The following is a 26064-nucleotide window of genomic DNA, read 5'->3' on the forward strand; positions in this document are numbered from 1 at the left end:
AGGTGGGATATAAGTATTCCCCAAACATCCTGGTCTCAGGGTCTGTTAAATGATTGAAGAATTGAATCTGGTAATGTTCTTCAGTGATCACATCTGTATTTTGTGTAATGTCTGTCTGTGCACAAGTCCTAGAAACATATTTTTTCCCTTCCCAGCAGCGATTTTTTTTTTTGAGAATTTACTCTGAAGCCACCAAGTTCAGTGGTTTCAATTTTATTTTATTTTAAAAATATTTTAAATGTTAGAGCAATTAAACTTTTTAGTGGAAAGAATAGGCAAAGCTCATTATGTCACACAGGGAAGTCCAGAGCTGTCCTGTTTGATGCAGGCGGAGAGCCTGGGACCCCTGCCTGCTCCCATTCCCTCATACTGCTGTTCCCTAAGGCTGTAGGAAGCATAGTTGAAAAACAACTTTCCAAGTACCAAATTTCACTTTCCAGGTGGAGAAACCAAAGCCCTTAGAGGTCAAGGACTTGCTCAAGACCACATGACTATTGCCTGGTGTCCAGTGCAATTTTTCACATTCTCTAATCAGAGGTGCTTCCTCTAATTCTTATTAGTTATTGAAAGGAAATTAATTATCCTGTTATCTCAGGGGACTCCTAGAGTTCTGTTTGAGTGGAAGAGAAAAAAATAGATAGCTTTTTTTTTTTTTAAACCAGGTTGCTTGCATGGTACTCCTGTGAACTCAACTTTTTGAAAATGGAAAGTAGTTTCAGCTTGTTCGATCTATTTTCAAAAGTATTGAACAACTCTGTGAGCATCTGCATGATTTTTTTTTCCTGGTACAGTAGACTTAGTATGAACCCAGCCTTAAGAATTGCATGAAAATAGTTAAGTGGGATTAGGACATAATAAAGAGTCAAACCCAACAGCAGGAATAACTAAGAAAGACTTCACTTATTTCTCAAAGCAGCTGATCTCAGGGCCGTGAGCCCATTGTTTCCCATCAGTTAGCTGTTTTCCTTAATGCCCTGGTGGGATATATCTCTATCCATTCTTCTCATTCTTTACCCAGCTTTCTGCTGCAGGGAAGAGTCACACTGGGTCGGCCCCAAAGAGAGAGTCCCTGCTGACTCACTTTGGCTTTCTCTGATCATTAGCCAAACTGGGGGACTTCTCCCTTGCCATAAACTGCTGGAGGTTCAGATGGGCTGAATTTTACACAATGGTCTCATTCCTGAAATAAACAAACTATCCAGCCAGGCACTAGAGGATGAAGGGACAGTGTCTCTGTTGGCCGATCATGGAAAGGGGGCTATTGTTGCTAGGGCAGATGGCAGTCCGGTGAGGCCTCAGAGAGCAGGAACTGTGTCCAAGGTAGCTAGCTCTCTGGATCTCAGTAGGAAGAATCACAGGATCTCTCCTCACATGCGTTACCCGCTGCGCCTGTGCTTTTCCTGGCCTCTCTCTACTCTCCCTGGCTTGGTTTCTTCCTACTCCATACATGTGCCCTTACCCTGTTCACGCCTTCTGCTTGCTCACAGTCTCCACGTCCTCGTCATGTTGTCTTGCTTGTGGCTTTTCAGGGCCCAGCCTGTGCTTTCAGCATTTGATCTTCAATTCCACTTTCTGGAAACAAAGTTCTGGTTAAACAGAGAAGAACCTGTTCTTCAGGAAAGCCTCCAGTGAAGTAACATGAAGAATCCTTTTGGAAACCAAATGTTATCTGTTGGTGCAATTAATCATTTTGACATGGATTCTACTAGGACATACTCTAAAGAGGTCTTAGAGAGATCTAGATGATGGTCCTGTAAGTGTCTGGGCAATTGAGATGCAGAAAAGGCAGCTGAGGTGGGTCTTCAATAAAGGGAGAAAGTTTCAAGAATTAAAAGGCCATGGATAGAGAGTCAGGAGACCTGGATTCCAAAGTCGACTCCTGGGCTTTGTAAACCATGAAGATGTTATTAGGTCTTCTGGAACAATTTTGTACAAGAAATGAGAAGTCCACTTACTTTCATCTTTCTCTTTCCCCCTTATACTTCTATGATGATGAATATTGGTCGATGACATCGTGAAAGCAGCTCTGACATCCCTAACTCTACCAAATTAAAAAGATTTTCCACCTGATTACTCATTGGGTACCAAGTGCCAATCTCTTGAGAAATCTCAGATGAGACATCCAGTAGAGCAGACAGAGGCTGATTCGTGGCTCTTAAAAGAGTGTCCACTCTCACAAGCAAGCCTTTTCTTTGGAAGCCATTCATTTAAAAGAGAACCTCCCGCCCCCACCCCTCCATAGGGTGTAGCTACTCCATTGGCCTGAGCTTTGGTCTTTCTTTTTTATAGAGGCAAGAGTCTAATCCAATATACAAAGGGTCAAGAGAGGACTCTCTTTGACCTCACAGACCCTGGGTTCTTGTGGAAGCCTTGCTTTTTTGTTTCCTGACTCTAGAAGAACTTTGTTAACTAAGCCCACCCTTAGTTTTATACACCCTTTTATACTGGAGGTTGTATTAAAGGAAAAACACTTAGCATCCCTAAGCGATGGGGTTGATGTTCTGAGAGGGTTATTCTGGAGGGAGTTTAAGTTAATGACAGACATGATAAAAAGCAGCATAGGGCTCAGAACAGAGAAATGGGTTTCCACTTTATAAGACAAAATAGCAATAGGCCTTTGTGGAAAGGCGAAGGCTCATGGGAGGCTGACCAGGTAAATATTCTGTGGTTTGCTAACGTCTCTTGCCATTAGAGAAAGGCCAGCTCTCCAGCCTGGAAAGGTACCAAGTCAGAGGAAGAGATCAACTTGAGACCTCAGCATGGTCCAGCTCTGAGCAGAGTCAGTGAAGGACCTTCGCTCTTGCATGGCTCCTTCGAGGTCATTGTCTTTGCTCCCCTATTTAACATAAACACAGAGAAGGAAAGGGTCACCCCCAAAACCATGTACACATCTACGGTGAAGCCGGGGCTAGAACCCTACAAGATGCCTCATACTAAGAAAATGAGTTTTTACTTTAGATCTGAGAAAGACAAATCAGATTTAAGAACCCAGAAAAAGAAGCGGTCTCTCTGGCTGAGTCATTATTGAGTATTGAGTGTATAGAAGAGGAAATGACACAGAACTCCAAAGCTATCAAATTGTGTTTTCTTCCAACCCTCCAAACAGACATGATGCTGTGCAGGCAGCCCAAAGTTTTGTGGCAACATGTCTTGCTAACCATACAAGTAAACTTTTAAACCAATGTAAATGATAAAAACTCCGAGTAAAACCATTTTCTTGATTTTCCATGGCTTTAATTACAATGTGAATTAGATAGGGCTCCAACTAGTTTCATCAAAAAGGGGACTTTACTGGTATATGCAACCAAACCAAAGTGAAGGCTTGTGGCCCATTTGAGCTTCAGAGATGACTGGACCCCAAAATCACATGGGCCAGGATGTTTTCAAGCCACCTCTGCATAATGTTTTTATTTTATTAGAGTAGTTTCCCATAGTCTTTGTCTCCTCCTAATCTTTTATCTCAGGGCTGCATCACTGAAGAGAACTTGCATTTCCTCTCTTAGCTCTAGACTGAAAAATCCCAGTCAGGTCATCCAACACGGATCACTTGCTCATGTCTTTTCTTTGATGAGTTCTTCTCTGGCCCAGCTCTCAGGAGAGGGGAGATGCTGAATAGGTGGTCTCTGCCATTTTCTCACCTTGTCTCAGTGTTCTCATGTTTCCAGAGTCCTTCCTATCTGAGGAAGTTTTCATATTAGGCATTAGAACAGGATATGGAAAAGGTTTCATTTTTCATGTCATCTGTGGTCAATTAATAGTGGCTACCCTCAGATCTATCTTAAAGAATTCTATAACCAGCAAGAGACTCAGTGTCATGATTGATTAGTTATGTCTTCCACAGTGTGGGAAGGTAGAGCAACAGCATGCATGCCACACATATGTCATCCTTGGTGCAAGAGGCATTTGAAGACCCTAATCCAACCTGGGGGCACAGGTGCATGAGTTAGGGCCTCTGCCTTCAGGGTCAAGTGAAAGAGACAGATAATTAAGAGATTAATTACAACAAAATGACAAGAACCAATGCTATTGGCATGTATAAAGGAAGAGAGCCAACACACGAGAAAGATCCATGTTTCTTGTGGCACAGCCATGTTTTGCTTATCTACACTGCTTTGAGGGAGAGTAGACAATTAACTACATTATTTCTACTTCTTTTCCTCAATACATGATGTGTCTAATGGTTTTCTCAGATTAGCTCAATGGTAGAGCATTGTCCAATCACACAAACCAGGTAAGAGTTTATCTGGAAGAGCTCTCTAAGAGATGATGGGACACCATCCCCTGTGATTATTTTCGGTAGATGAACCATGTGGAATCACTGACAGCTGTTGCACATATTTCAAATTTACATTTTAAATAATACTCTCATGAAGTGGTTAAAGACACTAAGACTATGGCGTCATAATCTGATAAGCTGGCTCCTGCTCCCTCTGCTCCTCCCCTGTCAGAATGAGATGGGGGACTGTGGAGAAGCCACTGAACACTCGAGCCTAAGAATCCTCACTGATAACCGCTTTGATAAGGCAGGTGGTGCAGGTCAGGGTCAAGCTCTTCATATGCCGGGGCACATATCAATAAAGGGGCTCGGTAAGGGATGGTCACAAAATGTCAAGTCGTCCATATGCTCATGTACATGGGAATAGGCTCTTCCAAATCTGTCAGATACTTCCCTCACACTATCTCCAGGTAGTAAATCTGTTGCTGAGCCTGAATCTGATGCCTTCCTTGCCCAGAACTTATCTTTTGTAAGCTTGGGAGAGAGATGAAGCAATTGGTTTCAGATTTTTATCTGGAGTAGAGAGCCAACAGTCAACCCTGGCCACATTTGCCTCTTCCTGCTCTTTGGCCATGTTGTGAAAACTCAGGATTGTGGCTGGTTGGCAGCAGGGTGGAGCCATCTTGGGGTCCCACAGCTCCCAGTACCCACACGTCACCCAAGCTGGGTGCAGGTTTCCCAAGAGTGTAGACAGTGCAAGGAAGGCAGGCAGTGTGGTATCTTGCAGGGACATGGGAACCCAGCGGCCTGATGCACACAGACCAGAGAACCCCCTACCCGGACTTGGCCACACCCACAATGGTCCTGGGTCTGTGTACTCCTTAAAACTGAAATCCCATGAGTGCTTTCAGGGGAATATGGTCCACAGGATTTTTTATTCATTTTATTCATTTGCATTTAGCTCATAAATATATTGTTTCTAAAAGGTGACAGATGGCCAAGAACTACTTTTTCTTTCTTCTTTTCCTCTTCCTTTCCTTTTCCTCCTTCTCTTTACAAATCTTACTTCTTAGGAAAATAAATTATTTTTCCCCTTTTTATTTGTCTTAGTGTCTAAGACAAAGTGTCTGAGTTAATTAGAAGTTAGTCCCCACTGACCTGAATAAGTGCTAAGTGACTCCTTCCAGGACAGAGCATGAAGCAGTATTTCTATTTGGATGTTCGCTCTGTTGATGCCACCACAGGGTACATACACTGAAGATGATGTTACTTGTCACAGTGTAATATTCGATAATTTAAGATAAGGTATCTTCCTCACATGAGGGTGGGGGTAGAACAGCTGGCTGGAAGTTTGCTCTTTAACATAGAGTTTCTGAAAATTTGGGGTTGGAGTGCATGTCTTTATACTCTTGAGGTCTTAAGGGTTCTGCTATTGACATCATATCCCTGGACTCCAAATCCAAATCAGCACCTCTGACTCTTCTGCCTGGACCACTGCTTGGTACGGGACCTGCAAAATGAGCAGGGCACTCCAGCATGCGTGTGGAGGACAGAGGGGAGCATCGCCCCTGTCCACTGCAGGGAGGGGAAGGCAAGAAAAGTCTGGGTAAGTTCCAATGCCTTTTTAACATGCTGACCATGCCCTCCAATAAATGCCATCCTTCAGTTGCCTTAGAAAACAACTTCTCCCTCCATCGGGATGGGGCTAGAAGGGAGAGGCAGAGAACCCGACTGAAGGATACTACACCCTGGCACTGGGGTGTAAGAACTACCCTCACAGCCTGTGTTTAACATTCTAGAGTGTTCTTTTCCCCAGTAAAGACAAGATCATACCTTTTCTTCTCTCTCTCACAGCTCATAGGGGTTCCTATAGGGTTCCATAAACAAGAGGTGCTCAGTTGAAATTTGGTTATATTGAATATCACCCTAGTCTGTCACTTGAAAGATACAGGTAAGTATATGGGGTAAAGTTTGTGTCACAATTTTAAACCTGCAACTTGAGTTTGTTTAATGAAGTAGTTCAAGTTCCCATGGGATGTTTTAGAGGTTCACTCCTCCACCGACTTGTTTTGCTGTGAGATTGGGAAACAATTCTACACCAGGACTCAGGAGACCTGGATTAGAGAGCTCATTCTGACTGGGTAGCTGTATGATGGCAGCAAGAGACTTCATTTCTCTGGGACTCGTTTTCATCATCTTTAAGATGGAAACCCTATAATTGCAGAACTTCTAAAATCACCTAGCTCAGTTTATCTCATTTTATAAATGAGCAAACTGATTAATATTTAGACTACTTAGAAACAGATACTTAGGTCCTTTCGGAAGTCAGTAGGCAGAGCAGATAGAACATGGGTGCCCAGGTCAGACTGCCTGGGTTCAAATTCCACCTCTGTCAATTCCTGGCTGTGTGACTTTTAGGCAAATTACTTAATGTCTCTGAGCCTCACTTTCTTCATCTGCCGAACAGGATGATAACAGCAGCACCACACAGATGGTAAAGAAGAGTCAGTATGTGAAAAAAACTTGGACTAACACTTGGCCTGTGGTTATAAAGTAAGCATTAGCTTTTATTGTTGACCCAAGATTACTGTACCTACTGTAATGATTGGGATTAGAACCCCATCTTCTGAGGGACACTATTCCCATGCTGAAATTCATCTAGAACACTTAAAAAGAAACCTGTGTCTGGGCCCCATGCTCACCAATTAAATTGGAATAAGGGGAAGGGACCTGGGAATCTGTATTTTAAAATGCTCCCCCTGAGCAATTCTACTACACAGCTAGGACAGAGAACCATTGCTTTACACTGTGGCTCTCAACTGCCTCCAAGGATGTTTTTGAGACTCAAGTGCAATTTGAAATCTTTATGTGTAAATGGTATCATTAACTATTTGTCAAGGTCTTATTCTCTTGCAAGGGACATAAGTTGGTTTTTGCTGTTATTCACACTTCAGGGACATGAAAAATACATTCTTTCTATTTTCTCCCTCTCATGAAAGCCTCCAGTAAGGGCTGAGCACAGGCACTTGGGGACTTATTTTTGAAGAGCCAGAACAGCCCCCCACCTACTATCTCCCCCTCACTATCCCTCCCCCACAAAGAGACACATCAGATCCCTCCAGTCATTATCATTTTAATGTACAAAATGCCATTATGCCAAAAAGAAGGGGTTCACAAATTATATCTGATTTTAGAAAGTTTTCCAGCCATTGTATAAATGACAGATCTATAAAAGAAGGCTGAAAATGAATTTCAAATTAAAAAAAATAATTCCATGTTTTCATGGCAAGCTGAAAAAAATTCTTGGTACAAAATGTTTCTTAGGAGGGTGATTCAAGAGCCCGTAGAATGCACCCTGCCTGGTGGGAGGCAGGAGACGCAGAACTGGAGGGAAATCCAGGTCTAGCAAGGGTGGGAGACTGCCACCAGGCAGGCATGCCTGCGAGCCAGAGGCTGGAGGAAGAGCAGCCTCATTCTCCGGTTTGAGAAAAGCAGACGCTCAGGGTGTGCTGAAAATGATTGTTAACAAGTGTTTGGACAGGAATGGGGTCTACATGTGATTGGTGGGTGGAGTTATGCCCTGAACTTCTCAACACATACATTTTCATTTGGGGCTTGGAGGTAGCAGAGTAGAATTGGGAAATCGTCCTTTTCTATTTGCACCCCAAATTTACGGGAGGTCAGAGAAGCTTCTTGGGAGAAATGTTACCCTGAGCTGCGCCCTCCCCTCACTGTGGCTCAGGGACATTTAAGCCTGTCCAGACTCTGGGGTCACCCTGAGTGAGGCAGATTGCAGACCAGGACAGGGAGGCCTCAGAGGGCAGGGAAAAGAGGGGGTGGCCTTTACCGACCACCCAAAGGTTGGAGAGAAGAGGCCAAAATCGAAATCGCAGGAAGGACCCTCTGTCAAGTCAGGGGACTGCTGGGTTTGCAAAGTTAAGGCAGCTCCTTCCCAAGGCACTGTGGTGGCTGGAACTGGAGCAGAGAGACACAGAGGGAGCAACCACCTAGTTTCCGGCTCCGTCTGCAACTCAGCCCAGAGTTGGAGGTGACCAAGTCCAGCATGTGGGCTGCAGTGGGCAGAGGAGAGAGTGCCGTGGTGGGGAGGTGCAGCGTGGGGCAAGCCCCCCTCCTGGCTGCCTGGGGACAGATTCAGGCATACGGAGGACTCTGCAGTGACTTAGCTGTGCTAGGCAGCTGGAATCCCTGCTAAGAGTAAGGCAATGAAGGGAACTGGGGTCTGCAAGTTCGTCATTAGGGGTTTCAAAAATGTGGAACCCCACTGCGTCCTAAGTAACTGGTACTTTCTGATGACATCTACCTAGTTTCCTTCTCCAGCGCATTACACCTCTTCATCCATTCAACAAACATTAAACCCAGTTCTGGGATGGGAACAGAAAGGACAGAGAAAAATCGAGTTGTTTCCTCACTTCCCGGGCAAAATGGTCCCGTGTTCTGGCAGAACGGCTGGAAAGCAGTGAACTGGTTGTCCCTCTCCCATCCTCGCCTTCCACGTCTGCTGGCTCCCACCCTTCTCTGCACCTGCATTCCTCATCGGCCAAGCCTCTGGGTGTCATAGCAGCACCTCCCTGACTGGCGTCTTGCACACCAGGTGGACATCCTTTACCCACAGGATTCTTCTTTAAACATATTCCCAAGGACAAAAAGCTCCTTAGAGAGATTCTACAAGGTCAAATACATTTAGTAAATACTGTGTGTTTTCATTCTTTTCTTGGAGTCTCTTAATACATACTGGCAAATAAAAGGCTTCCAGCTGTTCTGGGGGAAAGGGGATCTTTTTGTTTTTGTTTAACCCCGCACTCCCCATGCCTATGTGGTCAAAGGGCAACTTTTCCCATGACACTTAGGAACACGCTTGTCCCTTCCTCTCTCCCACTGTGATCCTCACCTTTTCTTGCTTTATTTTTCTCCTTAGAACTTCGCACTTTCTGCAATTCAGTTTTCTGTGTGTACGTATGGATGTATTGACTATTCTATTGTCTGTCCTCCCCCATACTCCCATTCAAATTCAACTTTGACAAAAGTTGGGACATACACACACACACACACACACACACACACACACACACACACACACACACACACATCTAGAGAGATACACACACCCATGTACCTAGAAGAGTGAGTGTCTATAACATGGCGGATCCTCACTCAGTACATATTTGTTGTGATAACTTAAACCAACATGCTTTCCTCTGCCTTTGCTAAACAACACAGATACCAAGCAAAAATAAAGTAACTTCTAGCTCTAGGGGGAACCTGCTCCTGAGAATCAACTGAAATAGTTACTTTCCAAGACTAACAGCTTGCTCATCAAGGTTTCCTTCAAGACCCTGACCTCACTCTACCCACCAATCCAAAACTATTGTTACCATCTTCGTCCAGTTCCAACCAGCTTCCTGCCTTATAAAGCTCATCTTGAAATCACCCAGCCCTGGCCCTGAAGCCTGAGAAATACCTTCTCTGGTTGGCCCTACATTGAGATTCTATCAGTGTGGTGGTGTCCATTACAGGCGTAGGTCTGACAAATTTAGCTTTGCTCCATTGACAGGTTTTCTGGCGGGCCCTGGCAAGGTCCATGATTGACAATTCAATTAATATTGAATGAATGAATCTACAGAACCAACTTTGGTAAACAGGTTTTTTACAGGCCAGGGAACAAGTTTCTTTGCCTGGAATGCAATGTCTTTTCTGGTTATACCTCCCTCCATTTTGCTGGGCCCCGACGCCCTTTTACCTTGCCTAGCACCGGACCCCTTCCTAATGCCCTTTGACCAGGAGCTAGGACCTGCCCATCTTTCACCTCTTAGTTCAAGTCCCACTTCTTCAAGATATTTTCTTCCATCAGTTGCTCACAGGGATGACTCATGGGCCTACTCATCTGTCTTCCTAACCTCTCATGACTTCATGGACTACACTTAGGATCTGTCAATGTGCTGAAGACTTCCTGGGTCCAGGTGGCTGGCCCAGACTTCACCACAAACTCACGCGAAAGTAGGACCTTTCTTTCCTCATTGGTCATAGAAGAATTAGAACCCCTCTTCTGACCTTCTCAAAGGGTTTGTATTGTAATTAAAAGTTTGCTAGAGCTGCCATAACAAATTACCACAAACTTGGTGGCTTAAAGCAACAAAAATGTATTATCTTACTCTTTTGGAGGCCAGAAGTTTGAAATCAAGGCATGGGGAGGTTGTACTCCCTTGGAAGGCTCTTGGGGAGAATCCTCCCTGCCTCCTCCAGCTTCTGGTGATGCCAGGAACTCCCTTGGCTTTGTGGCTACCCCAGTCCGTCTTCACACAGCTTTCTCTTCAACCTATTTGTTGCTCGTCTGTGTGTCTCTTAAAAAGATAGTTGTCATTGGTTTAGTGCCTGCCTGTTTAGTCCAGGATGATCTAATCTTAAGATCCTTAATTTAATTACATCTAAAAAGACCCTTTTCTTCCGAATAAGGTCACATTCATGGATTACTGGAATTAAGATGTAGACCTATCATTATGGGGTCACCATTCAGTCCACTACAGGGTTGTTTGAATTAAACACAATACATCATGAAGCACTGCTTCTGAAAGAACTAAAAATGGCTTATAGAAGTAAGGGAGCATCACTGTTTCCCCTATAAAGAAATCAAACCCCCTTTAAAGATTACACTTACTTATAGTACCTTATGCAAAATGATTTGGAATTATTTCTCTTATTTTGGATTTCCAACTCTGGAACCTCCTTTTCATTCAGAACTTCTAAACACCTTCCAAACAAAGCATTCAAGGTCTCCATAGTCCTGGTGAACCATATCTTTGCACCCTTGTTTTCTACCACACCCCACCTGCCCAGCCAGCCATGACTTCTCCCCATGCCACAAACAGCCCATGCAATCCAGTCTCCAGGCTTTTGTTCAGGCTGTTCCCTACAACGGGAATACCTTTCCCCACCCATCTCTACCTCTTCAGTCTGTCCAACCATCAATAATTTCAAAAATAATGCTCCTCTGTTCTCCCCATCCCTCAACCTCTGTCTCCCAAGTCCACTGTAAGATTTAGTTGCTCTCTTTAAAGTGTCACATACTTGGCTATCTCTGTAGTCCTCAACCACATCCCAGCGATTCATACATATGTCAGTCTTGCTCACCACACCCACAAGTCAGCGAGACAGAGATCTCATCTTTTCCTTCTCTGTCTCCATCCTCACTTCTTTGTTACCTCTACCAGCTTCTCTTCTTCCTCTTTCTCTCCTTTTCACTTCTTTCCCTGTCCTTCTCCCTTCTTTATAAGTAAGTAACACTTTCCACCTGTTGGACATTTTATTTATATTATCTCATTTAATCCCAACAACAACTCACAATACACAATAGGATTCTCTCCATTTTATATGATACATGAGTCAGTTGAGGTTGGCAACATGTACCTCTATGTGTTGAGTTATGAGGCCAAATTCAAATCCCAACTTGTTTAGGGCACTATAGCCTCTGCTCCTGACAAAATATAGCCTCATAGGATCTCCTTGCACACAGTGGGTATTATGCAAATGGCTGCTGAATGAATGAACAGATGTTGAATCATCAGGGCCATTTAAAATATTTTAAAAATAGCAGAGGAGGGTAAGAAAATCAGATCATTGGAGCCCATGCTATTTGCGTATCTGACAATTGCAGCAAAGCATTCTAAACAGCAGTTTGTTAGTGGTCTGTGGGTTAATTAGTAGGTGCATGCTTGCTTCTGTGGAAATGAGACCTCATTATCCTGTCTTTTTTATCTTCAAGTCTGACATTTATGAAAGGTGAACAGATATCTTATCTGTTAGAGCAGCCAGCCACTGCAGGGCTCCTGCCTTGACAAAAATACTTTTAGTGTTTGTTTTTCTGGGAGTCTACGCAGTTGGCTTTTTTGGCAAGACTTTTTTAAAACATGACACTTGGGGACTGCAGATGGGAGGCAGTGATCTGGCAGCCCCATCAAAGCAGCAGAGGGAAAGGGATTTTTCTCTTGGTAGTGACCCTCTCTGGCCCTGTCCCAGGGAGCCTGCTCTCCCCATCTGAGACCCTCGACTAGCCAAGAAACAGGATGTCGCTGTGAACCCCGGTGCTTGCCCTGCTAGTGCGTGTCTGCATTTAGAAAAGGGTCAAGTTCAGAGGCCTTTAGGGGTAGAACAGACCTTGAGTGGCATTCCCCTTCTAGTTCTTGACTGGACCAGGCCAGTACTTTCTCAGAAAAGTCTTCTGCTGTTTTTCTCCCCCAAACTAGAGCTTCCTCTTTTGCTCTGAGCTTCTAGGTAACTCTCCCTAATTAGCAACTCTTTATAGCTAATGTCAATGGAAAAAACATCTCACATTTACTGAGTGTGTTACAGGCCCAGCACTGTTCTGGAGGCCATCCCACAGTGATGCCATGAAGTGAACATAATTCCCCTACAGGTAAACAAAAGGTGGCTCTTGATGCAGCAATGCTCCTCACGTGACTGCAGTTGTCAAAACTCATCTAACTGTACAGCTTAAATGCATGAAGTTTCTTGCACATAAATTATACCTCCTTAAAGCTGTTTTTAAAATTACAGGAACACTCATGTAGTGCTTACCGCCTGGCCAAGCACAATTTTTTCAATGCTTCATGTGCAATGTCCCAGTGAATCCTCACAGCAAATGTATGAGGTTGGTATTGTCATTATTCCCATGAGGAAATGGAGGCACAGGAAAGCTGAGAAGTTTCCCAAAGCCACATTTTTATGAAATGGGACAGCTAGGATTTGAACTCAGTTAACTAGATTCACTGCTTTTATAAACTTTCTTGGGTTTGAAAGTCTTCAAGAAACAACTCAAGGCTGTGGCTCCCAGGAATCCCATGCTAAAAGCTTCTGACATAAATAAAAAGCTCTAATGAAAGAATCAACTAATGATTTGTCTTGTCTGTATGACTTTCTCACATGTCCCTGGTGTCTGATGCTTCATAGTGGCTTAATAATCCATGTTCAAAGAAATAAATGGGCAGGACCTTAGGTGGCAGGGTAGGTCTGATGATAAAATTTTGTGGTCATGGTCAACTTGACTGGGCTAAGGGATGCCCAGGTAGCTGGCAGAAAATATTTTCTGTGTGTGTGGGGCGGGGTTCTGAATTTGAACTGGTGAATTGAGTAAAGCAGATGACCCACCCAGTGTGAGCAGGCATCATCCAATCCATTGAGGACCCAAAGAGAACACACAGGTGGAGGAAGGGCAAATTACTTTCCTTGCTTGAGCTGAGATATCTGTCTTCTCCTGCCGTCAGATAGTGGTGCTCCCAGCTCTTGAGCTTTTGAACTCAGAATGGGACTTACACCATTGGCCCCCCAGTTCTCAGGTCTTTGGACATGAATTATGCACCACTCTCCTGGTTCTCCAACTTGCACACTGCAGGTTTTGGAACTTCTCAGCCTCCACAACTGTGGGAGCCAATTCCTGTAATAGATCTCCATATATACATATGTCTTATTGGTTCTGTTTCTCTAGAATACAGTAGGAGAGTGGTTGAAACATGGCTTCCAGTCAGATCACCCTGGATTAGAATTAAGGCCTCACCCATTATTAGCTGTATGAATTTAGGCCTCAGTTTCCTCAACTGGAAACAGGGATATAATAGTGTCTTGTTTTGCTGTGAGGTTCCAAGGAGCTAATGCAAGAGGGTTTAGCACAGAGCCAATTACACATGAATACTTAAATAAGCATGTTGCTATTAATAATTTCAGGTCAAATATGGATGGATAGCAAGAAATCAGTTTCAGTATACTGAGCACTTCAGTGCCAAAGGGCAGGCAGATTTTTTGCCTTTGCCTGCAAAACCACTCTAGGATCAGTTAGCTAAAAGGTGTGTCTTGAGCACGTATTTTGTGCATAGTTCAGTGCTTTGATGTGGGGGGCATTTGAAGGCCAACAACATGTCTTTGTGATTGCTAGATTTAGAGCTGGCTTTGAGAGAGAAGATACAATATAACTCATGGGTCCTTTTTGCATGAGCCCAGGAGAAGTTGCTGGATGAAGGCGGTAGGAAGATGCCCTGATGTTCATCGTATCTATCATCTGTGGTCCGGCCTTCAGGATTTTGCTCATGCCATTTCCCCTGCCTGGGAGCCCTCCTCTCCCTTGGGTGATTATAGTCACTCTACACAACTTTCAACACCTAAGGAAATGACAGCCCCCAGGTGAACAACACCTTGCCTTTACAAAGTACTTTGCACTTCCAAGAGCTTTTGGTAACTTCCTTATGAAATTTCCTCAGTTTCTTTGGAAATTCTGGCGTAATTCACTGCTTGCTCTTGTGGCAATGAATCATGTGCCCTATTTTGACATCACACTCCCATTTTGAAGTGTTTTATAAATCTGGTGTTTTTCTGTTAAACTCACATTTTTAGTTTTTCCCTCATGTAAGTAACTATGCTTTAGACAAAGGTTTTAAAAAAGAAGAAAAGAAGAAGCAATAAACTCAAGACTAGGCTCTGGAAGGTGGAGTTCTAGACTTGGATGTGGATAAGTAATGTGCCCTTTCCAAACTTTATCATCACCTGTGCAATGGAGGGATAGCACGTGCCATACCCCTGTTGTGGGTGCCCTAGAAATTTATAGGATTTTTATGTTTTTGTTAAGTGTGTCTAGACTCTGGAAGGGGGTAAGTTATGGAGGTTCACATCTTAGTTGCAGCACTTAACTAACCACGTGACTTAGGGAATGCCTCAGTTTCCTCATTTGTAAAATGGGGATGTTGAAAGGATTGACATTGTAAGACTGATGTGAGAATTAAATGTAAAATCTTTAGAATGATGGTTGGAACATGGCAAGTACTATAAAAGTATGTTACTGTTATAGTAATAATTATTATTATCATAATTATCCAACGTAGTCTTTAAAAATATACTTTATAAGGCAGATAAAAGCTAATGCCCTTCTTTGCTGATAAGGAAGTTGAAGAATTCTTTGGTTTATTTCTACAACTTTAAGGTTAGTCTAAAATAATTATAAAAGACAAAAATAAACAATCAAAAACCTTTGGGAGTCCCTTATGGACTCCAAGATAGAATCCAAACTTCCTCACATGGCAGACAGACGAGACTTCCATGAACTGGCCACAGCCTGCCTTCTCTCCAGAGTCTCTCTCTGCCACCCTGATTTCTGCCAGACCAGACTCCTGGGCACTCCCTGAATGGGTCTAGGAGTTCCTGCCTTTGTAAATGCTGTGCCCCCTGCCTGGAATGTCCTCCTTTTGCATCTGCTGGGATTCTATTCATCTTCTAACTGCAAAGAGAATCATTTCCTTTTCTGTGAAGTCTTCCTCAACCCCATGAGCATAGTTGATCTGCTCCTCCGTCGCCTTCCCCTGCGGTCTGTGCTCATTTCTAGTCTAGCTCTCCCCACACTACACTGTGGTGTGTGTTGGTAAGTCTGTGTTCCTCCACAACCTGAAAATGTCTGGAGAGCAGGTGCCACATCTTCATCATCTGAACGTACCCTGTCTGTGGCCAGGGCCCAAAGCACAGACACTTCTGGAACTTCTGACTTGCTGAGATAAGCATTTCCTTCTCAGGAACGGGTTCCATCATGCATCCACGTGCTTCCACCAGGAACCTGGGAGTCAGCCTTTCCTCTACCTTTGCCTCTTTGCCCTAGTCTGGGCTGGTCCTGTCTACTCTATCCCAGGAGGGCTCTTGATCCAAGCTCAAGCCATCATCAGCTTCCCTTAGAAAACTTTCTAACCTGGTCTCTGCAGCCCACCTCCAACTGATTCTCCTTATAGCACAGCCAGAGTACTGAGTAAATTCTTGTCACAATGTCTTTGCTTCAACTCTTTCCAGCGCCCCTCTGAAATATGTAGAGCATTGCTCCATGGAGGTTGCAGGGTCTTCCTTACTCACTTCTGCAGTCTCACTTCACTTTGCTTTCTCTTCCTCTTCCAGTTCCTCTAGCTTCCAGGCCTTTGTAAAAGCAGTGCCTCTGTTTGTACACTTGACCTGATTTCCCCTTCTCACCACATCCTTTCTGTCCAGTCTATCTGGTCTCTACAGAATGGTGCTCCCCCAATGAGCTACTTCTGACCCCTGACACAGGTCAGGTCCCTAGTTAGAAGCATTGATGGTAGCTTTTCCTTTCATGACATTTATAATTAGGGTGACCAACCATTCCAATCTGCCAGGGCTGAGGACAAAGTCTTAGGATGCAGGACTTCAGGGTTAAAACTGGGTAAGTTGTGGCCAAACTGACCCAAGTCATTGCCCTCCTTACAGTATATCATTCTATTGCTCAATGTCTGCTCAGAAGATTAAGCCCCACGGGAGCCAAGGTCTGTGTGTTTTACCACATGTCTATCACAGAGCTAGAATAGTGCTGGACACGTAGCGGAGGCTCACTGACTATCTGTTGGATGGATGGGTGGATCTTAAATGGTCCTTCCAACTCTTGGGTCTGGAATTCAATAAAGATAAAACCAAAGAAAAGAATAATAATCTGAACAATCCTTTCAAATGTCCTTGAGGCGACTGGTGGTTGAACAACTCTTCCTGTGGGAAGGACAGAATTTAGAACAAAGGGTTGTTTTCTAAATGGAATGCCTATGTCAGCCATGAAGAAAAAAGAGGCAAGAACAAATGGCTAGAAGAAAGTAACATGAAGTCCTTAAGGTACTGTGCTGGGCACTTTTCATATATTTGTTCCTTAGAATTGCCTATCAGGGAGAAACTATTTTTCATCTCTTTTTTTGCAAATGAGTAAAGTGAGAGATGATGAGGTAAGATGGTAACAAGTCCCGTGCCATACTGCTAACTACTGCTAACTGGGGTCATAGATGTAGCAGACCCCATCTCTGGAGCCTTGAATGATTAACTCATCTCTTTCTGCACATTAGAGGCCTTTGTGCTCCTGTCTCCAGATGCTAATGAGGGAGAAAGGGGGCATAGGAAATTGGGGGAATGCATGGGAAGGAACGTTCAAGAAGAGCTTGAGAGGGAAGCAGAGACTCCCTGAAATTATCTGAGGCCCTGAGAAGAATCTGAGTAACAGAGAAATCATAGCAGAAACAGAATCTGAGTATCAGGAAATCGAAGCTAAAATGACCATTCCCTAGAATTCGAACTTGGAAATTGTCTTTCTCCATTGAGAAGGAGAACTGAGGTATTGATTGCATTTATTTTCTCATGACACAAAAGGTAAACTAATCCTTTTAGAGCAGAAAACATGTTTTATTACATTCTGAATAATTTCCTCTGAAAAAGGAAAACATTTTTTAAAGCCACTAGCAATAAAACTAGATCCCCCATCTTAGATGAGAATGTGTGTCATTATTCATGCATAATCTGATTCCAAATGATTCCTTGTTTACAGTTTGTTTTTTGTATTTCCTTATGTAAGCAAGAATTAATACACTCAGACATGAAAGAAATAAGCTAAATTATTTTTACTGCTTCTCTTTAGAACATACAATATGTCTTCTTTAACTCTCAGTGACATGCAAAACAGTCAGAGGAAAACATGAATAAGTACCTTTGGAAACAAAGACTAATGTCTCTGGTGGAAGGGGAAGAAATGTACTACTTTGTGGACTTGCCTGGTTCCCTCCTTCTCCCTCGAGCCTGCGGGGGACAAGGTGGGGCTGGGACCCTCCCCGGAGCTCATCTGCCTCTTTGCCCCAGGCTGTACCCACCTGATGCCAGCCCACCCTGGCATGCAGTCTCTGTGAGCTTCCAGCTGAGCTGAAAGCAAGAAGAGCATGCAGATGTGCCTGCTTTCTGTACATCTGGGGAGGGTGGCTCCTTCTGGGGAAAAGCCCCGGCTATTCTCAGCCTTTACGTTTCCAGCCCAGAGAGCTGCCAGCAAACTCTGTTGTGTGCAAGTAATTGGGAGATTATATCTGTGTGTTAATTTGTCAGCCAATTTTTTCAAGAATTTGCTATGATTTAAAATGCACAGGATGCTTTGGGGTCAGAATTAGAGTGAGTCAAAGGGCCCAGGACTTAAATTTAGGGAGGTGCTCCCTCTCAGGCCCCAACCCCACACTTACACACCCTGAGAGGGAGAACATCTCTTTAAATTTGCACCCTGGCCACCTCTTCTTCTCAACCCTGAGATGCCGCTGTGTGTCAAGTCATTGCAAGTACATTTTATGCATCCTTTCCTGGGACTCTTTTCCTGAAAATCTGAGTCCCTTATATTTTTCTAACTTACATTTCAAGTGGACAACTCTGTGTGTGTCATATCTGTTTAGAAATATATTTCACCTTAATTCTTGTGTCACAAACTGCTTTTTTTGGGTATCATTATAAGAAAACACAGGAGGCTTTTTCTTTTCATTTAATGCAGAAATGAAAAAGATAGCATGTCTCTGATAGGGATCATCAAGTGTGGCAGTACCAGGGCTGTAAAGTTTGACCTTATGAATCCAGAATACGATGGCCGCTGGAAACTTGAGGCCGCCTGTGTCCCTGGGCCTCCTTTCTCATGCCATCATCCCCTGCACTCTTTGAAGAAATAAACTGGCTTTATTTTCACTCCAACTCAAATAAAGTTTATTCTTTGTCATCTGTTAGTAGGTCTTCGGCTCAGTGGTCAATCATGCCTTACACAGCTAAACACCAGAGCGAAACTGAAATGCAATATGATAGTGACTTGCGGAATCTTTACCAGGTGCCAGCTCCTGTTGTATGCTATCACTTGATCCTTAACTGAACCAACCTTGGATCCAGGCAAAAAATCCTGGGCCCTGCGTGCATGGGTAAGTGCATGCCTGCAAACTCCTCGAGCTCTGCTCTGGCCCTTTGCTGACTGTGCTCTCTCCAAAGTGAGGGACTCTGGGCCAAGCAGGTATGTCCACCTGGAACTCCTGCTACCCTTTCTAGACCACAGTGGGGTTCCCAGAACCTCAGAATTTCCTGCATACAGGATGTACATACCTCTTTCCTGGGTCCTTTCAAAAGGAGATGGCACAGCCAGTGAGGGTTCCCTAGATCTGGAGGTGGCTATTAATGGGGGTGGGTGGACTTGGGGTGGAAGGGTGTGTGGGGCAATGACAGGTAGCTTGTCTGTGTGAGGGCTCTTGGTGTACTCTTTCTTCAGCCCCTCAAAAGTTGGGAGTGGACCTGCTCACCCAACTCTGTGATGACTTCTTACGATTGTCTCCTTTTTATGGAAAAAAAAGCTGAGATCTGGAAAAGTCAAGTAACTTCTTCTAACAAACACATTGAGTGGATGGTGGGGCCTAGATTTTAACTTGGACAGTTTGGCTTTGGGGACTTTGTGACTTCACAACTTTATCCACTGTTCCATACCATGTGCTGAAGAGTTAGGATCCTCCTCTTGAGATTATTGCCACCTAGTAATGCAATGTCACAGTGTAATAGAGAGACCATGACAGCTACCCCAGGAGCATATGAGGACTTCTGAGAAACAGAGTGTGTGTGTGTGTGTGTGTGCATGTGCATATACGTGTGTGAGTGTGTGTGTGAGATATAGACATATATGTATAAAAATGTCCATATCTGTAAATACATATGTGAAAAAATTTATTATAAGATATTGACTCATGCAGTTATGGAGGCTGAGAAGACCCATGATTTGCCCTCTGCAAGCTGCAGACTCAAGAAAGCCAGTGGTATGATTCAAAGGCCTGAGAGCAGGAGAGCTAATGGTGGGATTCCAGTCCAGTTGTGAAATCTGGAGTGCTGGTGTAGGAGAAGATCAGTATCCCAGTTCAAGCAGTCAAACAGCTATTTCAACCTTCCTCTACTTTTTTGTTCCATTCGGGCCTCAAAGGATTGCATGATGCCTATCAATCCTGGGGAGGGTCATCATTTTCCTTAGTTCACCAATTCAGATGCTAATCTCTTCTGGAAAAACCCTCATAGATACACACAGAAATAATGTTTAATCAGCTATTTGGCATCCTGTGGCCCAGTCAAGTTGATATGTAAAATTAACCAGTTAGAACAATGTTAGCTTTGAAGCAGAGTCCTGGAGGTCCCTGGATGGGCCAGGAGCTACTCAGTTCATTGCTTGATTGTACGTTGATGCTGTGGGTCAAGGCATATTGGTCCGTAGCTGAAAGGATGAGAGGGCACTAGGAGCTTAGTGACTTCACCAAGCGTGGGACTTTTAATCACTAGTAAACAATGAAATGAACTAAACACAGTTTCCTAGACCTGCATCATCCAATAGGGTAGCCACTGGATTCCTGTGTCTATTTAAATTTACATGAGTGAAAATGAAATAAATTAAAATTCAGCTTCCCAGTAACACAAGCCACATGTCAAGTAGTAAATAACTACATATAGCTTGTGGTTACCATACTGGACAGTATAGATCATTTCCATGGTTGTGGAAGCTTTAATGGGACAGTACTTCCCAGAGCAATATTTGACATACCAAGTAGGGTTAGTATTCTGTAGTCAATATGTATTTGGGAAAATCTTGATCAAACAAGTTAAATTGTGTTCTTGATTTTTAAGGTCTATAATATGCTAATGTGCATTTTAACTGTCTAAGAGGGAGACAAAGAGTTTTCCAACGTATTTGGGCCATATTATATATATATATTTGCATGGGTGTGTCTTATGTCTGGTGTTCTATGCATGAGTCTAACCAACCATAAAAAATTTCTTTAGAGGATGAACATGAAACCAAATTTGTTGGGACTTGCTCTTGGGAAAGTCAGCTGCCCTGTGAGAAATTAGATTACCCTGAGACCTGCATGTGGAGGGGCCACCCCTGCCGTGACTGACACCCTAGATGAACTCCCAGCTGACAGTCTCCCCTGCCAAAACACCAGACACGTGGTGAGGCTGCCTCAGTCCCTCCAGACCAGAGTGGCCATCCAGTGAGCACCTCTGTACGACATCAGAGGGCATCCAGAAAAATTGCCCAGCTGCACATTGCCCACATTTCTGACTTAAAGAATCCAGGAGATATAATAAAATAGTGTTGCTTTAAGCCACTAAGTTTTGGGTAGTTTCTGAGGCAGCAAGAGTAAGAGAACATAATTTCTCCAGCAAAGAATTAACAGAGTTAAAAATCGGTCAACTACCCTTAGCTCAGCATTTCTTTTTAGCCTTAAATGAAAAACCAGCCCAAACAAAATACGCCAAATATCGACTGTTACAAGGAGAGAACTGGCCTAAGGAGTTAAAGGGAAAGCCAAGTCAGGAGGCAAATCCCAGCTGTATTAGTTACCCACTGCTGCATAACAACTTACCCCAAAACTTACTGGCTTAAATGAAATAAATATTTATTATCATACAGTTTCTGGAGGTCAGCAATCTGGGTGCAGCTTAGGTGGTCCTCTAACTCAGGGCCTCTGTTGGCAGCATTCAGCTCCTCACTCATTGATTGGAGGTCCCCAGGTTCCTAGCCCTGCAGACCTCTCTGTAGGGCAGCTCACAACATGACCCCACCTTCAACAGAGCAAGTAAGAGGCCAAGAGAACGTGAGCAAGATGGAAAGCACAATCTCTAGTAAATTTGATCTCAGAAGGGACCTCTCATCATTTTTACCATATTCTATTGATTAGAAGCAAATCATTAGGTCCAGCCCATACTCACCAGAAGGGGATTATACAAGGACAGGAAGAGCAAGAAGAGGGCATTATGGGGGACATCATAGAAGCTTCCCACCATGTTTGAGCTTCCATGTAGTTAATGGGGTCAGGCTACAGCCTTACCTGACAGCCAGCAACACTGTTGCATTGAGATGGCAGGAAGCAGTGACAATATTACATTGCATAGGCTGAGACCATTACAAACACCATGCAATAAACAGTAATATCTGCCTTCCTAACGTATCTATGTATCTGCATCTCTATCTCCTGCCCCTGTTACCCTTCCTGCTTGTTCATCATTTCTGCCAAGTTCATGTAGCATTATTCTCTAAAGCAATGACATCTCAAGGTAGACTTTCCATGGGAAACTTCTGACAGCTCTACTTTCTTGAATGACCTCATATTTTTTCCTCATGGTCCTTCTGCTGACTGCTGATGGCGATGAACCTGAGCAAATCACGGGGACCTTCTCACACGTGCCATGTTCTCTACTGATGTGTCTAAGGAGCCTTATATTCATCTTCATGAGCAGCTGCTGTGTTGTTCCTCCTGAATCATCAGAAGCAGAGTGAGATTTCTCCTCATCCAGAAAAGACTAGGCTTGCATACTGCGGTGAGCATAATCTCAGCGCTCCTATTGATGAACTGTGGGTATAAGATTCACCAGTATCACGAGGACAGCTTCTCGTCCAACACGAATGTAGTAAGGTGAAAAAGTAGTCATATAATCAAAATTAGCCCCTGAAGAATCCCTGTAAATCCCACAAAAAGGATGGAAAACATTGTTCTGCATATAGCCTCTCAAAAAAGTCCACCACATTGAGTTCTCTTAGTCTTGCATTGGAAGCATCCTCATTTCTTCAAATGAACCTCAGATGAAGGGGTTGGCTTGCCTGGCTGGGTTTGTTCTACCGAAAAGAAATGCTTTGGTCGCTATTTATGTCCAGCAGATTTACTAGAGCTTATATAAATTGAAAAAGGTGTATGATGTGGTTTTACTGATTATGTTTTTTTTTTTATCAGCATGGCAAAGAGAGCAGAGAAAAGAAAGCTGGCCAACTACATGAAACTCAGAAAATCTAATTTCGTAGCTCAGAGGTTCATGAACTTATTCTGTAAATAATTTAGACTTGTGGGCTATATCGCCTCTTCAGCAATTCTTTAACTCCGCCTTATATCATGAAAGTAGATGGTACACATGTGAATGGTCATGGCAATGTCCCAGTAAAACCTTATTTACAAAAGCAGGTGGCCAGAAGCACTTGGAGTGCAGGTCATGGCTCACCAACCCCTGATGTAACTGACTGACTGCTTGCCTAGTCTCCCCTGTCCAGTCTCTGCACTCATCCATGTATCCATCCATCCGTCCACCAGCCAGCCACTTACTGATTCAGGGCACATATGTTGAGGGCCTGTAGTATACATGAGGCATAAGCACCTGTATTAGGTGGAACATCATTGCTTTTGTTTTATGCTGAGACAAGAGGGCACACGGTAATTGTGGCTCTCCTGCTCTGGCTGTCACTGAGACTAGTGAAGCTGAGGCAAGTCCCCAAAGTCAGGACATCCTCCTCTTCACATCTAGTTGCCTCTGACACCCACCTTCATTTCAAGCTGTCTCTTTTACTTCTAATTTTTCCTTGACCTGCAAGGCAGAAAAACAAACAAATAAGCAAATCTTAAAATTAGATCTGAAACTTAAAACCCCCTTGCCCAGGCACAGGGTGGGGGGTTGTGAGAGGACTGGCCCTGCAGGAGATGGTCCCTGCCCCCCCTTTGCCACCTCCAAAGCAACTTTTCCTTTCAGATTCTGCCAGGGGCTAGTGGTTCTCCTTAGTGCTTCTTCTTGCATACTTTTTATAAGTAGCATTATTTATAAGACAGTTTTACTTATCCCAAACATCTAAGTGTGGCCATTGGTGCTCTTTGGGAAAATGTGAAGAGCCTCCACCACCCCTAGGGTGGTATTCTCAATCATTCAATCCAGAAGAACCTCTAAACTCAATCACAGGCCTGCAGAAATTGCACAAATGGCACATGACTGAAGCCGGGTGTTATTCCAAAACTATGGCCTTGCCCTGGAAAATGTAGAGTAACACAATGGAGGGATGGAGGGATAGATGTGGAATTTCTGGGTTCACTTCTGACATGGTAGAGACAAAGTGACAGATATATGTGAGACTCTGCATGCAGATGACAGATCCTTCTGTGGGACCTGCCATGTGTCTTCCTCTGACACTCTGGGAGTTAAGGGTCATTGCCTGAAGGGGCCTGCGTTTGCTACCAAGTAGCAAAGTTGGCTCCAGCCATGAAATGGCCTCTCTCCAGTTGCTGGCTGGGCCTTCTGATCTGTGCATAGAGCTCTGAAGGCCTTTTGGTTTGAACAGGTGCTGAAAGCTGGGGAAAGCCAAAATATTTGACTCTTTCTGGGTCATGAACTGTTTGCTGTTGGAAACATCTGTATGGACGGGTGAACAGGCTAAACATAACAGAAGTGTGGTGAACGATGATAGCAGTCTTCAGTAGGGAGCCCCCTGAGAACCCCAATAAAGTCGATCTCTTAAGCACAAGCCCCTTGCTTCGGGCGGCAGTGACAGGCAATGAATTATCCACATTGGTTAAAAGGGCAAGGTCGCCATGTAACAACATTGTCCATATGCTGCAGCTAAATCAAGCCTGTCCCCAAATATCATTTGGGGGAGATGTGCATGTGTGTGTGTGTGTGAATGTGCTTGGTGTGAGGGGATGATGTAGGCCTGCTTTCAAAAGCAAAAATCACCATAATTAGGGGAAATGCTACAAGTTCATTTCCTCAAAAGAAGAGCAAGTGAGAGAGAAGGAGCTTAAAAACTAGATGTTTAGACAGGCCTGCAAGCCCCCTTGTGACCTTGCTCTGATATTTAACAAAACATTAATCTTCTTGCCAGCAATTATAAAGGATACAGTGATGTCGCTGGCTCTCAGAGAATGAGTAATAGTAATTCCATTGTTCCCCTTTATTTATGCCTTGGCTGTACCAGGCAGATGAGGTAAGTTGGGGCTTTGATATGTTATTATTCCGCACTGGCAATACATAAAGGATGCTTACACAAATATCTGTCTGTTTCCGAGGCGCTGTTTCACACCTCCTTACAACTCACGATCAAAGCGGTTCAACATTTTATTATGAAATCATGAAAATCCTCCTCTAGTTTGCATATGAATTATAGCCTTTTTTAAAACCACCAGTGTACCCCAGTGACAGTGGCTTTTGAACTGCAAAAGGGAACTAGGTGTTAGACATTTCTTCCTTGAAGCTGTGACTAGCCGTGTAACCTTGCTGAAAGCTGTTTGCCTGGGTACTGCCCCAAACCTCCCGCAAACACAAAAGCTAGGGTGGAAGGGGGGGGCCTCAGTGTCATGGGGAGGCCAATGATTTTTCCTTCCCTTGTCGGGAAACAAAAATTTGGTGTGAAAGCCTCCTTTGGGAGGAAAAGAGAAAGGAAAGGTTACACACCTCGTAATTTCAAGCTAAACAAAAAAGCCATCTTTGTCTTCCTAAACTAAAACAAAATCCTTATCCAGAGGTGAGGGCAGCAGCTGTGCTTCCATAAGTGATGACTGCTAAGTTGTGGCCCAGACTTCTTTCTCACATTGGTCTGGCAAGCAGAGAAGCACTTGCTTTTTTCTTGTAGGATTTGCATATCAACTGGGGATCTTCCTTTTCCGTTGGCCTCTTCTTCTGGGGACAATTAATAATCTCCCTTGGAATGTGGAGGGTGGGAGGGAAGTAGCCTGACGAAATTGGTGTCTCTGGGATACACATGTGCCTGAGAGTATTGACGCTTTCATTTAGGGTTTCGTTTCTTCTGTGAATCTGTAGATGGCAATAAATCAAGGCAATCATATTTTAGTGAGGAGAGCTTTGTTTGGGATGGGGAAAGAGCCATCTGTAGTATGGAGGGTACACTTCAGACGGAACTAAGTCCTATTGCCAATAGCTGGGCCTCCGCCTTGGATTAGCACCTGTGTACCGGCTGCATCTCAATGGCCGTGAACGTGCATTGTTTTATCGAACATGGGGGATAAGGAGGTGCTTCCTGGCAAAGGGGAGGAAGGAAGGGAAGACAGTCCAACAAAGTGAGATTCTGCACTGCATTCCAAGTCTCAGACTGCACTGTGGTGCGCTGGGCAGTGGACAGCAGCCAAGGCTCTGAGCAGCTCCCGGATACAGACAGAACGAGGCTCTCCGGCTGAGAAATCACCCTCCCTGCTTTTGTAGAGCAGGAAGTGGGGTGAATGGTTGGTGAGGGGCTG

General features: G+C 44.0%; 1 long non-coding RNA gene across 1 annotated transcript in view; it reads left to right on the forward strand.

Annotated features, from left to right (window-relative positions):
• The window catches only part of LOC108406109 (uncharacterized), a 192197-nt gene that overhangs the window by 151540 nt on the left and 14593 nt on the right, over positions 1-26064 (forward strand). The window lies entirely within an intron of this gene.

The sequence above is a fragment of the Manis javanica genome, chromosome 17, assembly GCF_040802235.1.
Source record: "Manis javanica isolate MJ-LG chromosome 17, MJ_LKY, whole genome shotgun sequence".
NCBI lineage: Eukaryota > Metazoa > Chordata > Mammalia > Pholidota > Manidae > Manis > Manis javanica.